This window comes from Pan paniscus, chromosome 2, assembly GCF_029289425.2.
Source record: "Pan paniscus chromosome 2, NHGRI_mPanPan1-v2.0_pri, whole genome shotgun sequence".
Classification (NCBI taxonomy): domain Eukaryota; kingdom Metazoa; phylum Chordata; class Mammalia; order Primates; family Hominidae; genus Pan; species Pan paniscus.
In genome coordinates, this window is record NC_085926.1 from 99,878,145 (window position 1) to 99,903,967 (window position 25,823).

At 38.1% G+C, this 25,823-nt stretch overlaps 1 long non-coding RNA gene across 1 annotated transcript in view; it reads left to right on the top strand.

The window, feature by feature from the left end:
• Positions 1 to 2,440: 2,440 nt before the first annotated feature.
• LOC130541340 (uncharacterized) overlaps positions 2,441 to 25,823 on the top strand; it is a 57,717-nt gene continuing 34,334 nt past the window's right edge. The window contains exons 1-2 of the long non-coding RNA XR_008955384.1: positions 2,441 to 2,607; positions 22,601 to 22,701. This is a non-coding gene — a long non-coding RNA (uncharacterized LOC130541340). The remainder of the gene's footprint in view (positions 2,608 to 22,600; positions 22,702 to 25,823) is intronic.

The window sequence follows — 25,823 nt, forward strand, 5'->3', positions numbered from 1 at the left end:
GTAACTTGCTTTTTTCCTTGCCAAGAACACTGCTCTTAATTCTATTACTGCTCACCTCCTCTCAGTTTTGCTCCATCCTTTAAGCCCTATCTCTCTTCCATCTTCAATCTCCAATCTCTCCTCCTCTGCCACAAATATGGCCAGCCCTCCGTATCCTAAAATAACCCCCTCTGACCCTGCTGCTGTAGCAGGTTACTGCCTTATCTTTCTTCCGTTTATTACCACACTTCTTCTAAAAGAATACAAATTCTGCTTTCACTTCCTGCTTATACATTCACTTCTTAACCCCTTGTAATATGGTTTCTACCTTTACCCCTCTATGAAACCACCTTCTGGAAAATCACTGAGAGTTTAGTTTCATATCCAACAAATCTAATGGACTTGTCTCAGTCCTCATTCTCCCTGTTGTCTCTGCAGAAATTTCAGTTTGTTGAATGTTCTCCTTCTATAGCCTCTGTGATACCATAGCCTGCTGGTTCTTTTATCTTTCTGGAAACTTCTCTTCCACCTCCTTCCCTAGCTGCTTTTTCTTTCTACTGCTCCATAAATAAAATAAAATCTTCTCCACATTCTTTGCCTCATGTGACTTCTTATCTACTCACATTGCTTTACACATGAATTTCTTCAATCTTTTTTCCCTTCATCTCAAAATTTTTCTCCTGATGATTCTAAAATCTAGCAATTTCCAATTGCTGTTAAGACTTTCTTACTTAGGTAACCAGCCAGGATTTTAAACTCAGTGTATCTAAAATGAAGCCCATTAACTTATGTTCATCAAACTCCAAACTCCAACTGATTGTCTCTATTTTGTTTTTATAAATGACACCACTATTAATGAATCATCTTTCACAACTCACAAGTAATTTTTTATTCGTCCTTACTTCTCACACCCTGTGCCTACTAAATTATGGAGTAAGGAAGATTCTATAGGCTTTTTGGTACACAGGGTGGGAAGAGCATCTATTTTGCAGTCAGATAAGTCTGAGTTCAGATCATGGTTTTGCTACTTACTACCCTTTTGGTCTTGAGCCAGTTAGTTAAGCTCACCAGAGTCTTGATATCCTTATGTATAAAGCAGGGAATATAACATTCCCTACATAGCCAATTGAGAGGATTGGATGAGAGCTGCACATTTTATGTGAAGTCCTAAATAAATACTGATCTCATTCTTTTCCCTAATCATGGTTATGCCTCTCATACTCACTTTTCTTTTCCATTAAATGGAATAATATGCATCAAGGACCTCATGCAGTTCCTGAAATGCAGATGCTCATTCCATGTTTTTTTTCTCCTTTCTTCCTTCCATTGTGGCCTGCTCAGTTCAGGACTGTGTTGCTTCTTGTCTGGACAATTGTTGCGGCTCCCGACATGGCTCTTGCTCCTGCTTCAGACATTTGGATTCACCGCACTCAGTGCTGGTTGGTTTTTCTTCCTCATGTGTGCTCTGATTAGGACACCCTTCTGCTCAGAAGACTTCACTTATTCATCATTTCCAAGAAAATGAAGTAGGAAAACATGTGGACCAAGTTATCTTAGAGACATATGTGCCATGACTTTCCTACATGTGAGGTCTATTTTGGCCAAGTGGTACCATTCACTGTTCCTTCAACATGTCCTTACTTTTCTATTCTATTACCTTTCCTCCTGGGTCTAGGATTGCCAACGATGCAGTCTCAATCTTTGAAATTTATTTCTACCATGATGCTTTCCCTGATTCTTTAAACTTATGGGATTTCTCTCTGCTTTGGCCCCCAAAAGACTTTGCACCTCTCATGTTCACCTTAGTTCTCATTTTAGTGGTTATTTATTTACTTGTTCACACTTACCCATTCCTCCCTTCATGATACAATAAGGTTTTGAGCCTGTGTCTAATTAATATATCTATATTTTTAAGTAGCTAGTCTTGCAGGCCCTGAAAACCTTTTGGTTCAATTAAAATAATTTAACTTTGATATACAGACCTATGCTTGAAAGTGAAAGTCTTATAGACAACAGAACCACTGTTTATGAGAAGAGAAAGAGAAAAGATAAGAGGAATAATAAGAAAAAAGGGCAGCTTCCTTGGGTTATGAGGTAGTTATTGGAATTCGGTCAGAAAAGTAAGAAATAGAAATAAGTACGTGTCCCAAGAGAAGCAGCAATACCTAGGATTATGCTGACAGAGTGAGGGGGATTTAAAAGCAGTCTCCATTCTAATACTTTTTAAATTCTCGGCATAGTGTAATGATTACTATTCCAAAACAGAAGATATGTTGGCAAACTGCCCTGTATTTGAAAATAGAGGAAACGCCCTGGAAAGAATGAGATGTGGTAAAGAGAGGAAATGACAATGTACTGAAAAGACTGGGCTGTAAGTCATCACAGGGGCGCCCTGAAACCCGATATGTCAGGCAGACTGGTGGGATCCTGGGATCCCTCATGTAACGGCACTCATTCTGACAGAAGCAGAGATAAAACAGACTAAGTACACAGAGGAGTTTAAGGTTTCGTGAATGTAAGTGCTGAGTACAGAATGGTACTCAATAAAAGCTTGTTAATTGATGGACCACAGGTTTGTGACAAGACTTCTCAGAGTCTGATTCTTTCAGGGTGGGATATAAGAGTAAGGTAAGCACCTCAGAAAATGCCTGGGGCAGGTCACTCAGTGTTGCTGGGACTGATGGTGTTGGCTTGGCTTGACTAGGATTTAATAATACAAATGTGCCTCAACTTATGAAGGAGTTAAGTCCCGATAAACCCATAGCAAACTTGAAATACCATGAGTTGAAAATGCATTTAATACACCTAACTGACTGAGCATTATCGATTAGCCTGGCCTACCTTACTCATGCTCTGAACACTTACATTAGCCTACAGTTGGGCAAAATAATCTAACACAAAGCCTATTTTATGATAAAGTATTGAATATTACATGTACTTTATTGACTACTGCACTGAAAGTGAAAAACAGAATGATTGCATAGGTACTTGAAGTATGGTTTCTACTGAACGCATGTTGCTTTCACACCATTGTTAAGTCGAACTAACACAAATCTCGGACGGTTTGTAGTCATATCTTACCCTTACATAAGCCACTTATTTCACAAACTTAAATCATAAGTAAGAACTTGGATATCATCCAAGAAGGCCTTTGAGTAGCCAAATTAAGTGCGATTAAAAAAGTTCTTTAAGATGAAAAATAGCAGTTTAACCCTGACCAGTCGTTTCTTCTGGTTAAGACAGCACACATCTATATGGTTGAAAAAGTTTCATTTCATTATAAACTTGTCTAAAAAGAATAGTATTCAAAACACATTTTTAAGCATAACATAGAGCATTTACTGCTCCATTAGACACACTTTGAAAATCAGAAGGCAATCTCTGAGATGGTGTGGTTTTGGTGAATTCTGCTTAAGTTGCTTGGCATTCAGGTTTTGTGAGGGCTTGGGCCGTGATCGTCATCCCTCCAACAGCTTTGTGTGTCTGAGATTGAATATATACCCATAACTCAGGGAAAATTTGTTTACTCATCATTTTATCATCAAATACACCATTATAAGTTTAGCAAGCAAAGACCAAGAAAAAGGTTAAATTAATACTGATGTTTTAATTTAAATGCAAGATAAAAAAAAATCTGGTTAACTTTATTCTCCTAAACAGTTGTTGATGCTTTTTGAACTCTAAAAATGAATTATTTGAAATGATGCCTTTAAAGCTTTCCTTTCTCTGTTTCACTTTAGTTTCTACAAGTATATAGGCTTCGCTTTCTAAGAAGATTCAGAAATTATCTTTGAGGAAAACTTCAAGAAATTTCTTTTTGGCCTCTTAAACTGGGCTTTTCATTGAATTCTGGTGCTCTTTGTTAAAATTTGCATGATTGGTTTTTAAATAATTCTGCTAGCATCGTGGTCTCATACAATTATTATTCCAGGATTAACAAGAGTCACAAAACTTTTATTAAATATCCAAAATACTAAGAAAATAACTTTCAATCAGCATGTGAGAACAGCCTATGATTGCCTTCTGCTGATTTACTGCTTATTTGGCATGTTTGGCAGGATATTGCAATCTTGCTTTCCACTACCAGGTTCATGTGGGAAAACTTAGGAACTGCTCCATAACTGTCACATCTGTCGCCAATTTCAGATTTTTCTGAATTTCCCTCATTATCTTCTGTATTTTCACTGGTTTCAAGTTTGCTCATCAAACTTCCTGTTTTTAACCACTGATCCATGCTCCCAGTTGAAAATGTAATTTGAAACTATTCACATAAAAAAGTTAAATGCAGTATAACTTTACAACATTTAAAAAACCTCAGAATTTGGGCTTATTTTGTGTTATGGAAGAATTTACTGTGTTTAGAGAATTAAGCATAAGTGTGTATTTGTAACAAAAAGTATCTGGTCTCATAAACTGCAGTGATAATTTAACTGATCTGTGGGAATTGGGTGTGTGTCCATGCAAAAGTTAAAAAAAAACTCACTGTTTTTTTTTAAATTGTATTTTATTTTTACATTGACAGATAAAATCCCAACTTTTTTATTTTATTTATTTATTTATTTATTTTAGATGTGGTCTGTCTCTGTTGCCCAGGCTGGCCTTGAACTCCTGGGCTTAAACAATCCTGCCTTTCTCCTGAGTAGCAGGGACTACAGGCGTGGCCATGGCCATGTTTTTATTAATAACTACACCATTGATCTTAATGAGACAGATGAGACAGACTCATTAAAAGCAACCCAACTGTAAAGTCTCTGTGGAATTGCCCAGAGATTATGTAACCTGATAGACTAGCACTCTTCCTGCCAGGTAGTGATATTACCATAACCTATTCTCGTAGATATGTTTTCAGGTTTTCTTACTATAAGAGTCGTGTTTATACTATATGATGTGGTCCACTGTGATTGGAGCAGAGGTGATAACTTGATTGGCCTGGATCAATCAGATACTCTTCTATAATTAGGGAATTGGAACTAAAACCTTCTAGTTTAGTCTAGTTACATTTTATGGTAGTCAGAATGCTAAGATGTCCCTAATCTCACTTTAGCTGGATATGATGCTAACCTGCAGCTACTTTGGAAAAGAAATATTGGTGGATAACACTCCTTTAATACCCTCTGAGACATGCAGAAAAATCTGCTCCTTTGCAAAATATGCACTGACTACTATGTCTTTTTGGGTTCTTGTATCTACTTTTTGTGCTTTTCTGACTTGGAACTTTTAGCTCTCACTTCTTGTTGCCATTTTGGTGTTTATCCAAGAGGTGAAGAATAGTCATGAGTCTCTCCAGTTCTGCCCATTCTGGGTCCATACTTTCTATACTGGACTTTCTGAGCTTTTTAATTGAAGGTATACCACAAAGACATCTGATTATTGACAGCATACTGCATACTGATTTTCCAACCTACCTTGGCAGAGTTGGAGCCTTGCTTACTTTTAGTTCAGTTGAGATAATACTGGAATCTTCCAAAAGAAACTTTGACAAAAACTAGGGATGGAGTTTGGTGGGAGTGGAGGGGTGGGATGGTGGAAAAGCATAGAAATCAATGAATTCCTGTAGGGCAGGGTTCTGATCTGTATTTTATGTCCAGTCAAGATTCAGTTTGGCTAGGACAGCTTTAGGGCAGGTAGCCTCTTGTTCCTGGACTAACTTTAAACTTCTCTGTATTGGGCATATATATTTGAATGAGCACAAAATTTTTTCTTCTACAGAAGAAAAAAAGGTAAGTGGGATGTCATCAAAATTTAAAGTTTTGTGCTTCAAATAACATCAAGAATGTAAAAAGACAACAAATGGAATGAGAGAAAATATTTAGAAAGCATATCTCTAATAAGGAATTTGTATTCAGAATATATAAAGAACTTTTACAATTAACAATAAAAGACAGATAATTCAATTTAAAATTGGGAGATAAATTGCATAGACGTTTCTCCAAAGAGTTACGAATGGTGACTCAGGACATGAAAAGACACTTAACATTGTTAGACATTAAGGAAATGCAAATCCAAACCACTATAACACTCTCATCCATTAGGATGGCTAAAATAGAAAAAAATCAAACACCAGACAATAACAATGTGTGTGAGCATGCATGTGTTTTTTTTTTTTTTTTCTGGACTGCTTTTTTTTTTTTCTTTTTTTTTAATAACACTCTGTGTAATTGAGCCACATGAAGCATTAGTTATGTTTGGGTTTCATTGCCATAGCAATTTTCAGCTTATTATGACTTTTACCATGTATTATGTGCCTCATTGATCTTTACAACCACGTAAGGTTGGTGAAATAGTACATTATTTTCTCTTTTTTGAAGATAAAGACACTCAGGCTCAGAGATATTTTGTGACTTGGCCAAGTCATCCTATACGTGGTTAAACTAGGACTTAAATTCAGGTTTTCTTTACAATATACCATACTGCTTCCTAAATAATACTGGCTTATGTTTAATTGCAATGTTTAGATGGCTTTAAAATATTATATTCATGCATATCACTTCATTTTAAACTTCACAACCACCCTATGGGATGAGTAGGCCAAGGAATGTTATATTAATTTTACAGTTGAATATGTTGCTCAGAATAATCAAGTTTTATTTCAAGCTCTGCCACCCACTTACCTTGGACAGATTATATAATTTCTGAAATTCTAAGCTTTTTTTTATGTGTAAACTGAAGTCTCCTAGTAGATGATCTCAAAGATCCCTCCTAAGCCTACTATTTTGTGATCTTATCCTTTAGTATGTCCTTCCATTAGCAGCACATGTACTTTGAGGTGCTTTTCTGGCTGTGGTGAATGAGTTTCTGTAGGATGACCTGTACTTTCTTACTGGATTATTTCTGTAACCCTTATATACATCTTTAAAAAGCATGGTCAAGATCAGGGGAGCAGGCTTTAGCCATGTAACAGAACAGGGCTCAAATAACGGAACAATATGGGGGTTAAATTTATGGAACCAAGGCTTTGGTTTCATTAACTTGGGCTCTGAAGTAATTAAACTACACATAGACATTCTAGAATGTCATAATTTCATTTAGTTGGATGACAACATCCTAACACATCAGAGTTAACTTCTTATGGTAAATAATGTGCCTCACATTTTTGTAACAATGAGTTTCTGCTGTACCAACACTTCGCAACCTGGCTGTAGAAAAAATATCCTTAATTTGTACGTTAGTATGAAGAGTGCATCAGAGGAGACTCTTTTTATTTCCCATTTACTTTCTGCGTTATATATCACTTGTTTTTATTTATTCACAATGATAATAAATAGATTTTAAAAGATATGTTTAAAGATACTTCTTATGTTTTCACATTTCCTAGGCATCTAAAAATAAAATAATGAACTAGATATTTAATAAATGTTTCTAGCTAAATAATTCTGTGATCTTTTCCCTTCATTGATTTTGAAGAGGTAAATTTCAGCTTTTTCCAGGATATTAGTTCAGGAAAATAGGTGGGTGTGAATGTTGCCTAACAGTTTTTGAGCCATCTGCACAATCTTTTGATAACAATCAATTAGGTTTCAGATTCTGTCAATATTTCCCCTACGACCCAAGAACCAATGATCTTATGGAAAATAAAAATTGCCCTTTTCCTTTTTAGCAGTTATCTTTGTCTCTCTCTGCCCTTTTCTCTCTCTCCTGTTGAAGAAAGCCATAAATGCACTGATAGTATTTTCAGTTCATCAACCATGTGGGAAATTATCATACTTCTACTTTCTTAAGAACTGAAAGAAGTTCCCTCAAAGAAAAGAGCTCTCTCAGTGGTTGGCTGAGTTAAATACAGAAAGTCAAAACATATGGGAAAATATTGAAGCCTTTTCCTACAACTTCCTAGAGTTGTTCTCATGAGAAATGAGAGTCAGCTTCAGGACAACTTAATTTTGGCTGAATTTTTGCCATCTTCCCTTCCATGTCTCTATAAAGGCCACCAAGATTCAAGAGTAGTAGTATGCCTGCCTAAGATAGTTCAGAGATCAAGCTTATCAGAAGAGATAAGAGTATAAAGTTTTCTTTGAAAACTGTGAAGAACTAGTCAAATGTATAATACTAAATTTCCAACTAACTTCTTAAAACGGCAATGGCTGTTTCTGAGATGTGTTTAAAGATTAGTAATTACACATTACTTAATAAGATAGTTAAAACCTATTTCATCATTTTTTTTTTATATGAAGTCTTGCTCTGTCACCCAGGCTGGAGTGCAATGCAGCAATCTCAGCTCACTGCAACCTCCGCCTCCTGGGTTCAAGCGATTCTCCTGCCTCAGCCTCCCAAGTAGCTGGGATTACAGACACCCACCATCATGCCTGGCTAATTTTTTTTTGCATTTTTGTAGAGACGGGGTTTCACCATGTTGGCCAGGCTGGTCTTGAACTCCTTACCTCAGGTGATCTGCCCGCCTCAGCCTCCCACCTGTAATCCCAGTGCTGGGATTACAGGTGTGAGCCACCGTGCCTGGCCTCATCAAATTATATTATGATGATTTATTCCCATTAGACCACATTCATTTCATGAAATGTATACATTCCTCTTTCCTAATAATAAGAAATAAAGTAAAAAATCCTATAATAAAAAAGTAACTTAAATATGCAAAGAGATACATTGGTTTTTAAAAAATCTTTTAGAGGGATTATGGGCCAAAAGTTTAAAATCATGATACAAGAATATGCTGAACTAGAACAATTGAACCTGACCATTGTTTCACAATACTATGGGGCCGTGGGAAGTTTTATAACTTAAACTTTCAAAAGATGGTTTTTTATGGATCTCTTCCAAAAGAACATACTTCACTGAATATAGTTCCAAACTATCTTGCTTGAACATTTTTTTTTCAGAATTTACAATATTTTCGTATATATTAATTACTACTCTTTGGTATTTACTGGTTGCTTGTGTATATAAATATAGAAAACATTCTGCTAAGCACTTTCTATGTACAATCCTGTGTAATAGCAGCACAATCTGAATGAGGCTGGTACTATTACTAATTGCAAATGAGAAAACTGAGGCTCAGGAAAGTTAATTGACTTGTCCTAAGAGTGTACATAGCAAAAATGTGGTAGTGGGTTTTTTTTTTTTTTCTGGAGAGTCTGACTTAAGGGTTCCTGTTAACTACTTTTTTTTTTTTTATTATACTTTAAGTTTTAGGGTACATGTGCACATTGTGCAGGTTAGTTACATATGTATACATGTGCCATGCTGGTGCGCTGCACCCACTAACTCGTCATCTAGCATTAGGTGTATCTCCCGATGCTATCCCTCCCCCAACCCCACAACAGTCCCCAGAGTGTGATATTCCCCTTCCTGTGTCCATGTGATCTCATTGTTCAATTCCCACCTATGAGTGAGAATATGCGGTGTTTGGTTTTTTGTTCTTGCGATAGTTTACTGAGAATGATGATTTCCAATTTCATCCATGTCCCTACAAAGGACATGAACTCATCATTTTTTATGGCTGCATAGTATTCCATGGTGTATATGTGCCACGTTTTCTTAATCTAGTCTATCATTGTTGGACATTTGGGTTGGTTGCAAGTCTTTGCTATTGTGAATAATGCCGCAATAAACATACGTGTGCATGTGTCTTTATAGCAGCATATAGCGCCTCCGTGGTATTACTTCTGCCTAACTTCCGACTAATAGTATTTCCATTTGTAAGATGGTCTTCATATTATAGAACCATTATTTTTGTCATCTTGGGACTTACGCTAACAGTTCTTATGGTGGGCCACTCTGACTTTTAGAATCATGGTTGCTACACGAACTTGAACTCATTCAAGCATGTTTGGGTATCTAATTTTGGGAAGTCCCACTAGTTTCTCATCAGTGCATTCAAACAAACTCATTCTTCATGGGATAAATATGTGAAATCTTTTGTGTAAGTAGTAACTCCATATCAGGCCCAGATAATGGCATTTTTTGAGGTATAGGCATTTGTACTTAAGAACAGCTGTAAACCAATCAGTGTTACTGGGTCTTTATATTAATGTTAAAATTCCATACTGTCATTAAAGGGAATTTAGTGTGTGTCAGGCACAGCTAGGACCTGTTAACTATAATACTGTTAACTGTAGCACTATTTTACCTCATTCTAGTATTAGCAATACTAGAGAGGCAGCTAGTGTTATCATGAGGCTGAGTAGTTTCTATCAGCCTCCTTGGGGAAAGCAATGGATCCAAGCCTTCTTAGTTTTATTTAAATCAATATGTTGAGTGATTTCTCCAATATAGCTAGGCATTTGGCAGAATAAATGATAGAAATTGTATTTTAGATACATAATTTTCCCAATAACTTCCCCAAGTAATTTAAAAAATATTCAAGACTTAGTGACTTGACTTTCTTGGTTAAATAGCATTGTTGACTTATTTATATATATATTCACTTCATTGGCCATATGTGTGGATTATTTACTTTTTAGATTAGATTGTGGAGGGGATACTATGGTGTGCCACCCAGGTCCTCCACTTCAATACTGAGGTACTCATTCTTTCAGCACCCTTAGAGTGTTACCTGTTGCCGATAGCTTTTACCCAAGTCCCACTCTAGGGATTGTCCTCAGCTTCCTTGCCCAAGACTATTGGTATGGTTTAGCTGTGTCCCCACCCAAATCTCATCTTGAATTTTAGCTCCCACAATTCCCACCTGTTGTGGGAGGGACCCAGTGGGACGTAATTGAATCGTGTGGGCAGGTCTTTCCCATGCTATTCTCGTGGTAGTGAATAAGTCTCATGAGATCTGATGGTTTTATAAAGGGGAGTTTCCCTACACAAGTACTCTTCTCTTGTCTGCCACCATGTGAGACATGCGTGTCACCTTCAGCCATGATTGTGAGGCCTCCCCAGCCACGTGGAACTGTGAGTCCACTAAATCTCTTTCTTTTGTAAATTTCCTAGTCTCAGGTATGTCTTTATAAACAGTGTGAAAACAGATGAATACACCTATGCTCCTTGCTCAGAAGCAGCCTGCACCCATGACTATGTGATACGCAAAATGTTCCAGGCTCCTTCGCCTCCATTTGGAACAACTCTGAAGGGCTATTCCAGCCCACCCTGACATCAGCTGAGACCACTGTTGTTTCTACATAATGGTTCAGTCTCTCCTTCTGCTCAATCCTTTTTTTCTTCAGCCCTTTACAGATACTCCTGAGATCACTCTCCAATAAAATCCTCATGCAAATCCCCACTATAGTCTCTTTTCTGGGGAACATGACCTAATATAGCTAGGGAAGAGTTTTAATTCCAAAATTATTTATTCTTGCCACTCATTCAGCATTCTTCTGGTCTATCTTCCTCCTTTTGACAGTTGTATACTCTGGGAAATCATTTTTTTTTTTTTAACCTGAGACAGAGTCTTGCTCTGTCACCCAGGCTGGAGTGTAGTGGTGCCACCAGGGCCCACTGCAGCCTCAACCTCCTGGACTCAACGGATCCTCCCACCTCAGCCTCGGGAGTAGCTGGGACTACAGGCCTGTGCCATAAAGCCTGGCTAATTTTTGTACTTTTTGTAGAGACAGTGTTTTGCCATGTTGCCCAGGCTGGTCTCAAACTCCTAGGTTCAAGTGATCCGCCTACCTCAGCCTCCTAAAGTGTTAGGATTACAGGTGTGAGCCATCCTGCCCTGTTGAAATCAAGCTTTTGATAATTAGCCTAATTACAATGTAAGTGGGAATGCAAATGCACTAAAAATAAAATTTAAGAGAAATTTGGATTCTTGCCAATACTTCCTCAGCATTAAAAATGATTAGAGATCTTTCAATATAATAGGACATGACAGGAAAATTAAAGCCATTCACTCAATATTTTGGGTGCCTACTCTACATAAAAATCTATGAAAAATTAAAGAAAAGTAAGATATGGCTCCTGCCCTCAAGGAAAAGAAACAAATAACTAGAAAATAAATAGATAAGAGAAACATTAGTTGTTTTAATAAAGTATTATGAGTTCTGATTAGAAAGCAATTTAGCTGGGATAATCAGAGCGGGTATCCGGAAAACTTTATATTAAGAGGGCATTGCAGGAAGGCTCAGTGTGTCTGAGGACACCTTAGTCAACTTAGCATTTTAAACCCATTAACCAACTTTTTATAAATTCCTATATGATACAATTGTCAAATCTTCTTGGCCCAATCTGAGTCAGTTGGAGGTGAGCTGATTTTGCCAATGGTAGTGTCAGCTACCATTGACGTGCCTCCACACTCCCAAGTCTTTCCTTTCGTAAGCCACAAGATCAAATGACCTTCTCAGTAACTTACATTTTCAGTTTGACAAAAGTATTTTCACTGGTTCCTTGTAACTCTGCATGGGAGAAATCATGAGAAAATTTAACAAGGACTTAAGTGTGTCCACTTATGTCGATGAATCATCTGCTCCTAGCCCTGAACCACTTCTTCCTGCCTTGTTGGCTCTGACTGCTTCTACTCTGTTAATAAGTGGTTTTGTCTGAGTTGTGCTGAAGAAAAAGATCTGGTGAGGGTGGAATGCGTCCTGGGTAAATGAAAGTGCCAATTGAAGTGAGAACACAAAGAGGTGAATGGAGAGATTGAACCCATATTCCTTTAAATTTAGACCTGAACTTATCATTTCAAGATGGGGCTTCAATATTTTAAGTTGGAAACAGTTCTGAGTTAATGCTCAGGGGATCCAATAATAATCTGTCAATAAAGTAGTAATCTTGGGAGATTTTCCCTAAGTGTAATTTCTGGACTTTGTACATATGTCTTATGGTAGATATGTACCCAAAGCAGCCTAACCAAACTGACCAAACTGGTGGATTTACCAATTATGTTTTCTTTGAAGCCATACATAGAAACCTCTGAATCTATTAGTGGACTCAATTCAGCTGTTGTAATTTGTCAACTGAAGGAACATATCAAGAATCAAGACCAACTTATCTAATCCACATGCTACTTTAGCTCTTTCTTTCATTTCACCTGGGATTTTATTAAAATTGTAGTTTTGGAAACCAGGGCAGGAGCAGGGCAGGGGTAGGGGAGCGGGGCAGGGTAGGGGAGTGGGGCAGGGGTAGGGGAGCGGAGCAGGGTAGGGGAGTGGGGCAGGGGTAGGGGAGCGGAGCAGGGAGAAAGGAAGAAAAACCTAGGATTGAAGATAGAGCTTCCCTTCATTGCTCAATCCCTGATATCCTGTGGCATTGGCTCCCATTCCTTGCCATTTAATTCCAGACAATAGAACCAGTCAGACCTGCAGTGCTGTATTTCAGACATTGCATCCTATGACAAACATGTCAACAGATCATAACCATGTGGCTTCTCTATTCTTTCCTGAAGCAATATTTCTTTATTATTGGAGCTTGGGAATTAAATAAAGAGAAACTTTCCAAAGAATTAAGGCATTTAAGCTGTGTGTTTTCAAAGCTTATTTTTTGTTCTATTTGGCAGCAGGAGTGCTCCAAGGATTTCTGGATAATCAGCACCATAGAAAATTATTCCTCCTTTAAAGTTTCTACTAAAGAATTTACATTAAATTTTTACATTTTCTATTATATAGCTCCAACCATCTAAAGCAAAACTGTGGTGTATTGCTTGTGTTTAAAACATGCAGTCACTGGACTGGAAGCAAGCTTTATGGAAGGTCATATTTCTCGAATGTTTTTAAATCTCTGGGGCTATCTTTTTTAAAAGAGAAAGTTAAACACCGATATGATAATATTAAAAGTTAATTTTTATTCAGCTCCTCTTAGGTACCAGATTTCATTCTAAGGGCTTCACAAGCATTAACTCATTTAATCCTCATTAAACACATTAGTTAAATATTTTTATTATCCTCATTTTTTAGCTTAGGAAACTAAGGCCTAGAAAGAGTAAGAAGGTTGATCAAGATCTCACAGCTGGTAGGTGGGAGAGCCAGAATTTGTATCTAGGCAGGTTGCTTCTAGGACTGTGCTACATGGCGCTACATGATGGCAAGCTGCCATTTTATAGATGATAAAATTGGTATCTAAAGGCATGAAATAACGGCCAGGCGCGGTGGCTTATGCCTGTAATCCCAGCACTTTGGGAGGCCAGTGCAGGCGGATCACAAGGTCAGGAGATCAAGACCATCCTGGCCAACATGGTGAAACACCATCTCTACTGAAAGTCCCAAAATTAGCTTGTCATGGTGGCGCATGCCTGTAATCCCAGCTACTCGAGAGGCTGAGGCAGGAGAATCGCTTGAACCAGGGAGTCAGAGGTTGCAGTGAGCAGAGATTGCGCCACTGCAGTCCAGCCTGGTGACAGAGCGAGACTGTGTCTCAAAACAACAACAACAATAACAACAACAAAAAAACCTTAAATAACTTGCTAAGATCATATACCTGGTAAGTCGTGGAGCTGGGATTTGACCTCAAGTCCTTTGGGCCTCTTTCCAATGCCTTTGTTTTCATTTCAAGTTGACTTATAGGTAAAAGTCACAGAAACTGGAATCATACAGTCAGAAGAACAGCCGAAAGGCAGTTTGGGTTTTTCCCACTATGCTAGACAAACAAAACCCCAAAAATGTGGGCATTTATTTTCATATTTCCAAATCTAATATAAATATAGGCTCAGCAGCAGTTTTTCCCAACCAAGCATCTACCTTTGATAAGTCCTCATTGTTCCTTCTTCCCCCTAGACCCCAACCTCCAAAAGAAGGGCTGGAGGCCAGGGAGAAATCTTGACTATAAAAGTGAACAGTTAAACGTACTTGGGGCTCCACTGATGAGGAATCTCCCCCATTGCTCACCTGTCTAGTGCCAGTAGGGTATCTTTGAAGAGAGTCCCAAGTCCAGTGTTGTAGAGCTGTCTCATGGGACCTCAGGGTCAACCCTGTGGTTGTAGTCACCAACGGGCTTCAGCTTGCCCTACAGAAGCTACCTGACATCTATCTGACCCACATCTACTCAAAATCATATCACATGTTGACTTCTTGATAAACATGAAGATGACATGACATGTAAAAATACTGACAGTAAGTGAACAAAGCAGGATACCCAGTTGAAGTCCTGATCATGATGTGAAGTTCTTTTTGAATTTTATGTCTTTAAGGATTAAGTGAATTAGAGTATCTTAAGCCTCTAACAGTGTTTGGGACATAGTAGATACTAATATTCTTTTCTTTGCTTGTCTTCCATTCCCTTCCCTGTTCATGTAAATAATGATCCTGGCAACCAAGAAACATACCAGCTGATCAATTATTGAGCAAATATATTTAAAATACCCACTGTGTGCCTGTCATTCCTAGGCTTTGTGTAGAATACTAGAGTTGTTGCTGGCTAGCCAAGTCCTTAAGAAATATACTTTTAAAAATTATTTTTTAAATCATGGTAAAATTTACATAACACAGAAATGATTATTTTAATGATTTAATTGTACAGTTCAGTGGCATTAAGTACATTTACAGTGTTGTGTAACCATCACTATCCATTTCCAGAAATTTTTTATTATCACAAACAGAAACTCTGTACCCATTACATAATGTCTTCATTCTTCTCATAGCACCTGGTAACGCTTTCTGTCTCCATGAATTTGCCTGTTCTAGGTATTTCTTATTAGTGGAATAATACAATATTTGTTTTTTTGTGTATGGCTTATTTCACCTAGCATAATGTTTTTAAAGTTTATCCATGTTGCAGCATGTATCAGAATTTCCTTTTTGTTGAGATGGGGTCTTACTCTGTCACTCAGGCTGGAGTGCAGTGACATGATCTTGGCTCAATGCAGCCTCAACTTCCCAAGCTCAGGTGATCCTCCCACCTCAGCCTCCTGAGTAGCTGGGACTACAGGCATGTGCCACCATGCCTGGCTAATTTTTTGTATTTTTGGTAGAGACGGGGTTTCACCATCTTGCCCAGGCTGGTCTCGAACTCCTGAGCTCAAGCGATCTGCCCGCCTCGGCCTCCCAAATTGCTGGGATTTCACTGCACCAGGCCAGAATTTCCTTCCTTTTTAAGGCTCGTATTCTATTGTATGTGTTTGCCACATTTGTTTATCCATTTATCTGATGATAGACACTTAGGTTTTTTCTAACTTTTGGCTATTGTGAATAGTGCTGCTATGAATATGGGTATACAAGTATCTGAGTCCCTGCTTTCAATTTTTTTGGGCATAAACCTGCAAGTGGAATTGCTGGATCATATGGTAATTTTATTTTTAACTTTTTGAGGAAACGTCGTACATTTTCCATAGTGGCTGTGCCATTTTACTTTCCCACCAGTGATGCACATGAGTTCCAGTTTCTACACATCCTTGCCAACACAGCTTGTATTTTAGTAAATGCACTTCTTGCAGTATTTTCCATAAAAAATCACCATCCTAATGGATGTAAAGTAATATCTCATTGTGGTTTTGACTTGCATTTCCCTAATGACTAGGGATATTGACATCGTTTTATGTGCTTGTTGGCCATTTGTGTGTCTTCTTTGGAGAAATGTTTATTCAAATCCTTTGTTCCTTCCTGAATTGGATTGTTTTTATTTTCATTGCAGAGTTGTAGGAGTTCTTTATATATTCTGGATATTAATCTGTAGTCAGATATATGACTTACGAATGTTTTCTCCCATCCTGTGGGTTGTCTTTTTAATCTCTTGATAGTATGCCTTGATGCATGAAAGTTTTTAATTTTGATGGAGTCCAATTTATCTATTTCTTCTTTTGTTGTCTGTATTTTTGGTATAGTATCCAAGAAATCATCGCCAAATTCAACATCCTTCAGAAACATACTTTTTGTTTGTTTATTTTGTAAAGAAAAGTCTTGGAGCTGGTCCAAAGGGAGTGAGTTATCTACACTGTTCACAGTCAGTTACAGATCAAACTCCTTGTTCTGCTATTTCCTGGCTTCTCACTGCTGCACTTGACTAGTCTTAAAAAAAAAATTGAGGCCGGGCGCGGTGGCTCACGCCTGTAATCCCAGCACTTTGGGAGGCCGAGGCGGGCGGATCACGAGGTCAGGAGATCGAGACCATCCTGGCTAACACGGTGAAACCCCGTCTCTACTAAAAATACAAAAAATTAGCCGGGCGTGGTAGCGGGCGCCTGTAGTCCCAGCTACTCGGGAGGCTGAGGCAGGAGAATGGCGTGAACCCGGGAGGCGGAGCTTGCAGTGAGCCGAGATCGCGCCACTGCACTCCAGCCTGGGCGACAGAGCGAGACTCCGTCTCAAAAAAAAAAAAAAAAAAAAAATTGAAAAAAGTCTTGGGGGAGTAAAGGAGGAGGGCAAGGGCTGAAAAACTGAGTATTGTGCTTGGTATTTGGGTGACTGAATCAATAGTACCCCAAACCTCAGCATGACACAATATACCCAGGTAACGAATCTGCACGTGTACACCCTGAATCTAAAATAAAAGTTGAAATTATTTTAAAAAAGAGAAAAATCTCAAGGGAAATAGAGAATAATTGAGGTCAATGTATAATAATTTCTAGTTGAAAGTAGTAGATAATGAATATATAGTTGTTCAGAGAAGAGGGAAAACAATCCAAGTACCTTAATAAAATCTTAACTTTACATCAGTTTACTTTGAGCAAGAAGAAATAAAGTGCAAGTACGGAAGACATAGTGCTTGCCCAACTAAAGAGGAGTTCTGGGAATAAGCCAAGCACTTGGAATAAGTGACAGTTGGATAATCACTTCAAATAAACAATTTGGATGTACATAGGATCTTGTATATATATTTATTTATTGCATAAACTTTTATCTCCCAAATCCAATTATGCTTTTAAAATAGGCAAAAGCTTGTTGTAAGGTGATGGATTGATGGGGAATGGGAGTGAGAAGTAAAGCAATTTTTGCAAGCAAGAAAATCAGTTTTGCAATCTGGGAGGCCCCTTACTTTATACTAAAATATCTATTTGTATAGTTTTGTTCCATTGATGAGAGGAAAATATTTGCGATGACATCCATGTGTCCTGAAGTTTCTATGGCACTTACCACTTGAGATATTATGTCCTGTTGTAAAAGAAGAGACCATGATGTTTGGTTTAGAAAAGAAGGTTTCCCTATATATCTAGATTATCTATCTATCTGTCTGTCTGTCTGTCTGTCTGTCTGTCTATCTATCTATCTTAATGCCATGCCAATCACCTAATCAATTATCTTTCAATTCAGAGTATGAATTTGCAATTAAATTCTGGGTAGTTCCTTGAAGTGGCTCTGGGAGTGTTAAGAACTGCAAACAGAGTTGCTATCCTATTATCCAAAGCCTGACTCCAAATTCCTATTTGTTATGTAATTCTTTGTTGGACTGGTGTTTAAACACACATTCCTTTGTATTTATCCTCCATTTCCTGGAGCTTAATTTTCTTCTTGGAGCAAATTGATCTTCATCTTTGGGAGGGTCCAGATCACAAAGGGTCTTGTGTGTCTGGTCAAGATGTGCAGATATTATATGTCATAGATTGGGAAGCCAGTGAGAAGACAGGATTATATTGATTTCCCTTCATATTCCCTTCATATTCCAACCTCACTGGGGAAAGGAGCCTTATGTTGGATATTATAATCCCATAAAGAAACAGGGAGAAAGGGGTTTGAGAAACAGAAACATAATCAATACCCACATACAAACATGTTCCTATGGGGATCTATTGTCAAAACCCTGAGATTTCTTTTGCAATGTTTACCAAGCACTCAGCCCATCAGACATTAAACACATAGGCTCATCACTCCTCTTTGATTCTGGCAGGCAGGTTTCCTAACTTCCAATTTATCTTTCCTATAGAGCAACTGGTCAGATGCTGAGTGTTGGGGATTGGGACAGGCAATTTACATTCTAAAATGGAGGCTTTAATACTTTTAATTTTCCCTTGAAAAGTTTCAAATGTACAGAACAATAGAGATAAAAAATTATTAAAATAAAATCAATAATTTAAATATTTAATTTAATATTAAAATAGCAGAGAAAGGAACTTTGCAATTCCTGTCACCCATGTTCAATAATTAGTAATATTTTGCCATACTTGCTTTATTACTAAGTCTACATTTTTGCTGGTCTTTTTTATTCATATTATTTTGATTGACAAATCATAATTATAACTATTTATGAGGTACAATGTGGTATTCTGATATATGTATAAAATGTGAAATGATTAAATCAAGTAAATTAACATATCCATCACCTCAATTATGTATCATTTTTTATGGTGAGACATTTGAAGTTTACTCTGTTATTTTGAAATACATATTATTGTTGACTATAGTCACCCTGCTCTGCAATAGATCTTAAAACCTATTCCTCCTGTCTGTCTGACACTTTATACCCTTTGATCAACAGCTCCCTATTGCCTCTCCCAGCCACTCTCTGGTAACCACCATTCTACTCTCTACTTGTATGAGTTCAATACTTGTTAGATTCCACACAAAAATGAGATCACATAGTATTTGTCTTTCTGTGCCTGGTTTATTTCACTTTTTGCTGAAGTATTTTAAAGCAAATTTTCTCATGACCTCATGTCATTACACCTCTACATGCTTCATTATGCACCTCTTAAAAAGAAACATTTTCTTACATAACCATAATTATCACATCTAACAATATTAACAGTGATTCTTGGGTAACCTCTAGTATATCCAGTCTACATTTAAATGTCCCTGCTTGTCTTAAAAATATATTTGTATAGTTGATTTGTTGAGCTAGGATTCAAACAAAATCAAAGATATTTTCTAAGCATTTCATTATACTCCAGATATTAGGTTTTCTCTGACAACTTCTTTAACCCCACCTTTTCAGTTTGTATTGGAGTGCTTTTATGCAGGTCATAATTTTGGAAGCCATTTCTATCCATTTCATTAAATCAGTTACCATGTATAGTAGGCTGAATAATGGCCTCTCCCCTCTCTTCCCCATGATATCCAGGTCCTAATCCCTGGAACCTGTGAATGTTAACCTACATGGCAAGAGAGATTTTGTAGATGTGATTAAGTCAAAAATCTTGAGATGGGGAGATTATCCCAGATTATATGAGTGAACATTAAATGCACTTACATGTGTCCTTATAAGAAGGAAGTGGAGGTTGGGTGTGGTGGCTCATGCCTGTAATCCCAGCATTTTGGGAGGTTGAGGTGGGCAGATCACCTGAGGTCAGGAGTTCGAGACCAGTCTGGCCAACACGATGAAAACCCGTCTCTACTAAAAATACACAAATTAGCCTGGTGTGGTGGTGGGTGCCTGTAATCTCAGCTACTTGGGAGGCTGAGGCAGGAAAATTGCTTGAACCCGGGAGGTGGAGGTTGCAGTGAGCTGAGATCATGCCACTGTATTCCAGCCAGCGAGACTCTGTCTCAAAATAAAATAAAATAAAATAAAATAAAATAAAATAAATAGAAGGAAGTGAAGAGAGATTTAATACAGAAGACAGAAGACAGAAGGCCATGTGACAGAAGCAGAAGGAAACAGAGTCACAGAGAGAACATGCTATGCTGCTGGCTTTGAGGATGGAGGAAAGGGCCAGAGCCAAAGAATGCAGGTGGCTACTAGAAACAGGAAAAGGCAATGCAAGGGATTCTTTCCTTGAGACTTCAGGGAGCTCTACCTACATCTTAATTTCACTCCAGTGAAACTGATTTTAGAGTTCTGGAGTCCAGAACTATAAGAAAATATATTTGTGCTGTTTTTTTTTTTTTTGAGACGGAGTCTCGCTCTGTCGCCCAGGCTGGAGTGCAGTGGCGCGATCTCGGCTCACTGCAAGCTCCGCCTCCCGGGTTCACGCCATTCTCCTGCCTCAGCCTCCCGAGTAGCTGGGACTACAGGCGCCCGCTACCACGCCCGGCTAATTTTTTGTATTTTTAGTAGAGACGGGGTTTCACCGTGTTAGCCAGGATGGTCTCGATCTCCTGACCTCGTGATCCGCCCGCCTCGGCCTCCCAAAGTGCTGGGATTACAGGCGTGAGCCACCGCGCCCGGCCTATATTTGTGCTGTTTTAAGCCACCAATCTATTAGCAGTTTGTTAGAGCAGCCATAGGAATCTAATACACCATGGGTCAAAGATGTCTATTAAGTAGGAATTCTATTCTCTGTAGAAGATAATTCAGAGACCAGAGAGCTACTGGAGAGGCAACATGCAGTTGAGGAAATGGTAATGAACTTGGAACTGGATTCTAGACTACATTCTGTCAAAGACTTTGAGCCAAGTTGACCTTTCTGATATTCATTTCCCACATATATAAAAATCAAAGGAATGGGCCAGGCACAGTAGCTCACACCTGTAAGCCCAGCTGTTTGGGAAGTTGAGGCAGGAGGATTGCTTGGGCCTAGGGGTTTGAGGCTGCAGTGAGCCATGATCATGCCAGTGCACTCCAGCCTGGGTGACAGAGTAAGACTCCGACTCAAAAACAAACAAGACAAAACACAAAAGTCAAAGGAATGGGTGGGATAAATTATCCTTGAGGGCCCTTTAAACTCCCTACTCTGTTTCATCAGAAAAAATCAAGTAAGATGGACAAAGCAATAGAACAATGAGGGCAGAGGAAAGCAACATAGGACACCAAGTTCTTATAAAAGGCCTCAAAGCTTAAGGGAATGTGTGGAAGGACGTGGGGAAGGTCGGGGGGAGAGTAACATTGCAAAGTAACCAAAACAATCTTATTACTTTATGTTGGTGTTTGTGCTGGTATGGAGTGTGTTTAAGTGGTGTGGACGGAAATGCCTCGGGTCTTACTGAGAGGCATCCTCCTTTTCTTCCCTGTTTCTTCACTATGTCACAGCATACCCACAACAGCCTGATCTGCAAATCAACAGTGTAAAGAGCTCAAATCCAGAGGCTGAAGGCTTATTGTGTTGACTTTCTCATCCTAGAGGTCACTGAATGCAGAACTTGGGAACTTCTGGACTTCCTATGCAACAGCTTGCTTAAACCTGGAAGGGACCCTTGGCTGGGAATAGTCACATTTATCAAATGGTTAATAGATCTTCTACTGGGTTAAAAGCTTTACATTCGAAATCATCCTATCTTCACAAAAAATCTCTCTGAAGTAGTTATTGGCACCTCTGCTGTGTTAGTAAGGAAACGAAGTTCAGCAGAAGATACGATTTTACTCAAGATGACACAGCTGGCAAGTAGTCAAGTCTGAATCCTTTTCTAATATTCATTTACGGTTATAAATTTCTCTTTAAGCACAACTTTAATTACACATAATAAATTTAATGTGTCATATTTTCATTATCATTAGTTCAAAATGCTTTCTAATTTCCATTATGTTTTTTTCACTAATCTGTAGGTTATTTTGAAGTATATTTTAAACTTCCAGGTGGGTGAGATTTTCACTTATCTGTTAGTTATTAATTCTACCTTACTTGAACTGTGGTTAGAAAACATTTTTATGAATACTATTAAACTTAGAAATGTGTAAGACTTGCTTATGGCTTTCAATTTTTGTAAATATCTGTTTATACTTGAAAAGAATGTGTATTCTGAAGTTCTTAGGTGTCCTCTGTGTGTCAGTTAAATCAAATTATTTGTTGTGCTGTTCAGATCTTCAATATCTTTAGTAAGATATTGCTAAGATTCTACTAAGATGGTGGATTTGTCCATTTTCTCTTTTAGTTCGGTCATTTTTTTGCCTTATATATTTTGATGCTATGTTACTAAGGGTATATGAATTATATTTGTTATATATGGACTGAAACTTTTATCTTTTTAAAGTATCCCTCTTGCACCCTTTTCAGTAAATGGCATGGGGAAAATCTGATTGCCACAGACAGAAGAATGAAACTGGATGCCTATTTCTCACAATACACAAAAGCGATTCAAGATTAAAGACTTAACTGTAAGACTTGAAACTGTAAAAATACTAGAAGAAAATCTAGGGAAAACTGTTCTGGACATTGGCCTAGAAAAAGAATTTCTGACTAAGACTTCAAAAGCACAGTAAACAAAAATAGACAAACGGGACTTAATGAAACTAAAACTCTTCTGCAGAGCAAAGAAAATAAGAAACAGAGTGAACAGACAACCTGCAAAATGGGAGATAGACAATGGAGACTAAGAAGAGCAAAGGAATGACAGAGAGGTGGAGGATGAGAAATTACTTAATGGGTACAAAGTACATTATTTGAGTGATGGATGCCCTAAAAGCTCTGACTTGACCATTATGCAATCTCTGCATGCAATAAAATTGCACTTGCACCCCATACATTTATATAAATTAAAAAGTAAAATATCCCTCTTTACCACTAGTAATGATTTTCCCCTTAAAATCTATTTTAACTATGTAGTAGACCCTCTTAATATTCTGCTCATATTTTCCTGTCACTTGCCATTGCTGTGCACACTGATGGTTTTCCTACTGCCATCACCAGTACTCCATTTGAGAGCTTTCTCTGGTAAGCTTTGTTCGTGTGCAGGGAAGGGAGGCTAAAGGTTCTGGGAAGTTGAAACACCAGTAGCAGTCCTCATCCAGTGACAGATGGAAACTGGAGGATAAATAACTCAGCTTCATCATCTCTTGGGTGGGACCACTGTGAGGGATATTCTGTATTATCTCTCAGAGGTCCTCAGCAGGACTGACTCCCAGGTGTCCTTTGTGGTAACCTGCTCACTAATACCTGGCATTGGCTTCTTTCTCTTCCTTTTATCACCCTTTCCCCTTCCCAGTTCTCCTATTAGAGCTTCTTGTGATCACTTTCCAAATGAACTATGTGCTACGGTTTGAATATTTGTCACCTCCAAAACTCATGCTCAATTTAATCCCTAATGTAGGAATATTGAGTGGTGCAGCCTTTAAGATGTGATTGGATCATGAGGACTCTCCCCTCATGAATGGATTAATTCATTCATGGATTAATTGATTAATGAATTAATGAGTTAATGGATTAATGGGTTATCTTGGAGGGGAACTTGTGGTTTATAAGAGAGAGACCTGAGCTAGCATCTTAGTATGCTCAGCCCCCTGTCTGTGTGATGCTCTGCACTACCTTGGGATTGTGTAGAAAGTCTTCACCAACAAGAAGGCTTTTACCAGATATGTCCCCTTGACCTTGGGCTTCCCAGTCTCAAGAACTGCAAGAAATAAATTCCTTTTCTTGATAAATTATCAAGTTTCAAGTATTTCATTATAAGCAACAGAAAATGAATGAATACACTATATGTTCCTAAATATTTGTCTGAGGTCTGTATCAGAGAGAATCACAGATAGTTTTATGTTTTAGTGTTTGCTTGACATATCTTTTTCTATCTTTTTATTTCCAACTTTTCTATATCCTCTTATTTTAGACATGTCTCTAGTAAGTATATAGCATGTTTTGTTTTCTTTTTTTAATAATACAATAATTTCTCTTTTAATTGAATCATTTATTTCATTTCTATTTGATGCAATCACTGATAATCTTTGTTTTCTTCGCTCCCCTTTTGTTCTTTCTTAACTTTTGGTTTTATATTCATCTAATGTTTTCATTATTCAACTTCTCCTCCTATCAGCTTGATGCTTACACACCGTCTTACTATTTTAGTGATTAGAGATTACCATAGCTATCCTCAATTTATCAAAATCAACTTTCCTAGTTAAAGCCGTGAGTCATTGTTCATAGCTGACATCCACAGTGGTGTGGGTTTAATTCCTATCAGCAGCTCATGTCAACTCTTTCTTTGCTTTCACTACAGTTTTCTTTTTACTTGGGTATAACTGACCAACAATCTTATGGGATCCTTAAAAGCAAGAGAGAGTAGTGGTGAGAATGGTAAGGTTGGAGATAAGGGGAGGTGTCATCATGGAATCAAAGAAACAGTTTTTGGTTTTTGGGGTCTTGGTGACATCACCTTTTTCTTTGCTCCTGGCCTCCCTAAAACCTCCCTTCTGTCTCACCCTTCCTGCTCTGTCTCCTGCTCTTTTTTTCTCTAGCTCTATGGTAGTTTACTAGGGCTGCTGGAATGAAGTACCGTAAGCTTGGTGTCTTAAACAACAGAAATTTATTGTCTCATAGCTCTGGAGGCTAGAATTCTGAAATAAAGGTGGCAGGGCCATATTTCCTCCTAAGATTCAATGGCAGAATATTTTCTTGCCTCTTCCTATCTTCCTAGCTTCTTCTGGTGGTTGCCAGCAATCCTTGCCATATCTTGGCTTGTAGACATGTTATTCCAATCTTTGCCCTCATCTTTATAGGGCATTCTTCCCTGTGCGTCTCTATGTCTCTTCACATGGCATTCTCATTGTGTGTCTGTGTTCTCATTTTCTTCTTCTTATAAGAATACCAGTTATTGGATTGGGGCCCACCCTAATCCAGCATGACCTCATCCTAACTTGATTACATCTTCAAGATCTTATTACCAAACAAGGTCACATTCTGAGGTTCCATGTGGACATAAATTTTGGGGGATGCTCTTCAACCCAGTACAAGCTCACTTACTCTGTAGAGTGCAGTAAAAGTAGCACTGAGTTAGAAATTAGACATTCTAAGTACTAATTGTGCTTGTGCTACTCATTATATAATACAGACTTTGGAGTTCACAAGCAGGGGTTCAAATCTCAGCTTTGTCATTTAACTACCTTGAGCCTCAGAGTAGTAAAATCAAATGATTTTATTTTTGAGATTCAGCTTTCAAATTCTAGTCACTCCTTTGGGCTATTTCTTTTTCTTACTCTGCCATGCCCATCTAATCCCTTTCCTCTTTAACAACTTGACCTCTTAATTCCAGTTTTCTTCCTCCTTAATTCTCCTCTTCATCCTTTTCTTCCCACTTTAGAAAAACATTATTTCTTTTAAATAATAGAGACAGGGTCTCACCGTGTTGCCCAGGCTAGTCTCAAACTCCTGGGCTCAAGCAGTCCCCCAACCCTGGCCTTCTAAAGTGCTGGGATTACAGGCATTAGCTACCATGCCTGGCCTCTCCCCAGTTTTGTTCCTTACAACTAGGATGATATTCATCCTGGTTTGTCCAGGAACAGTCCCAGTT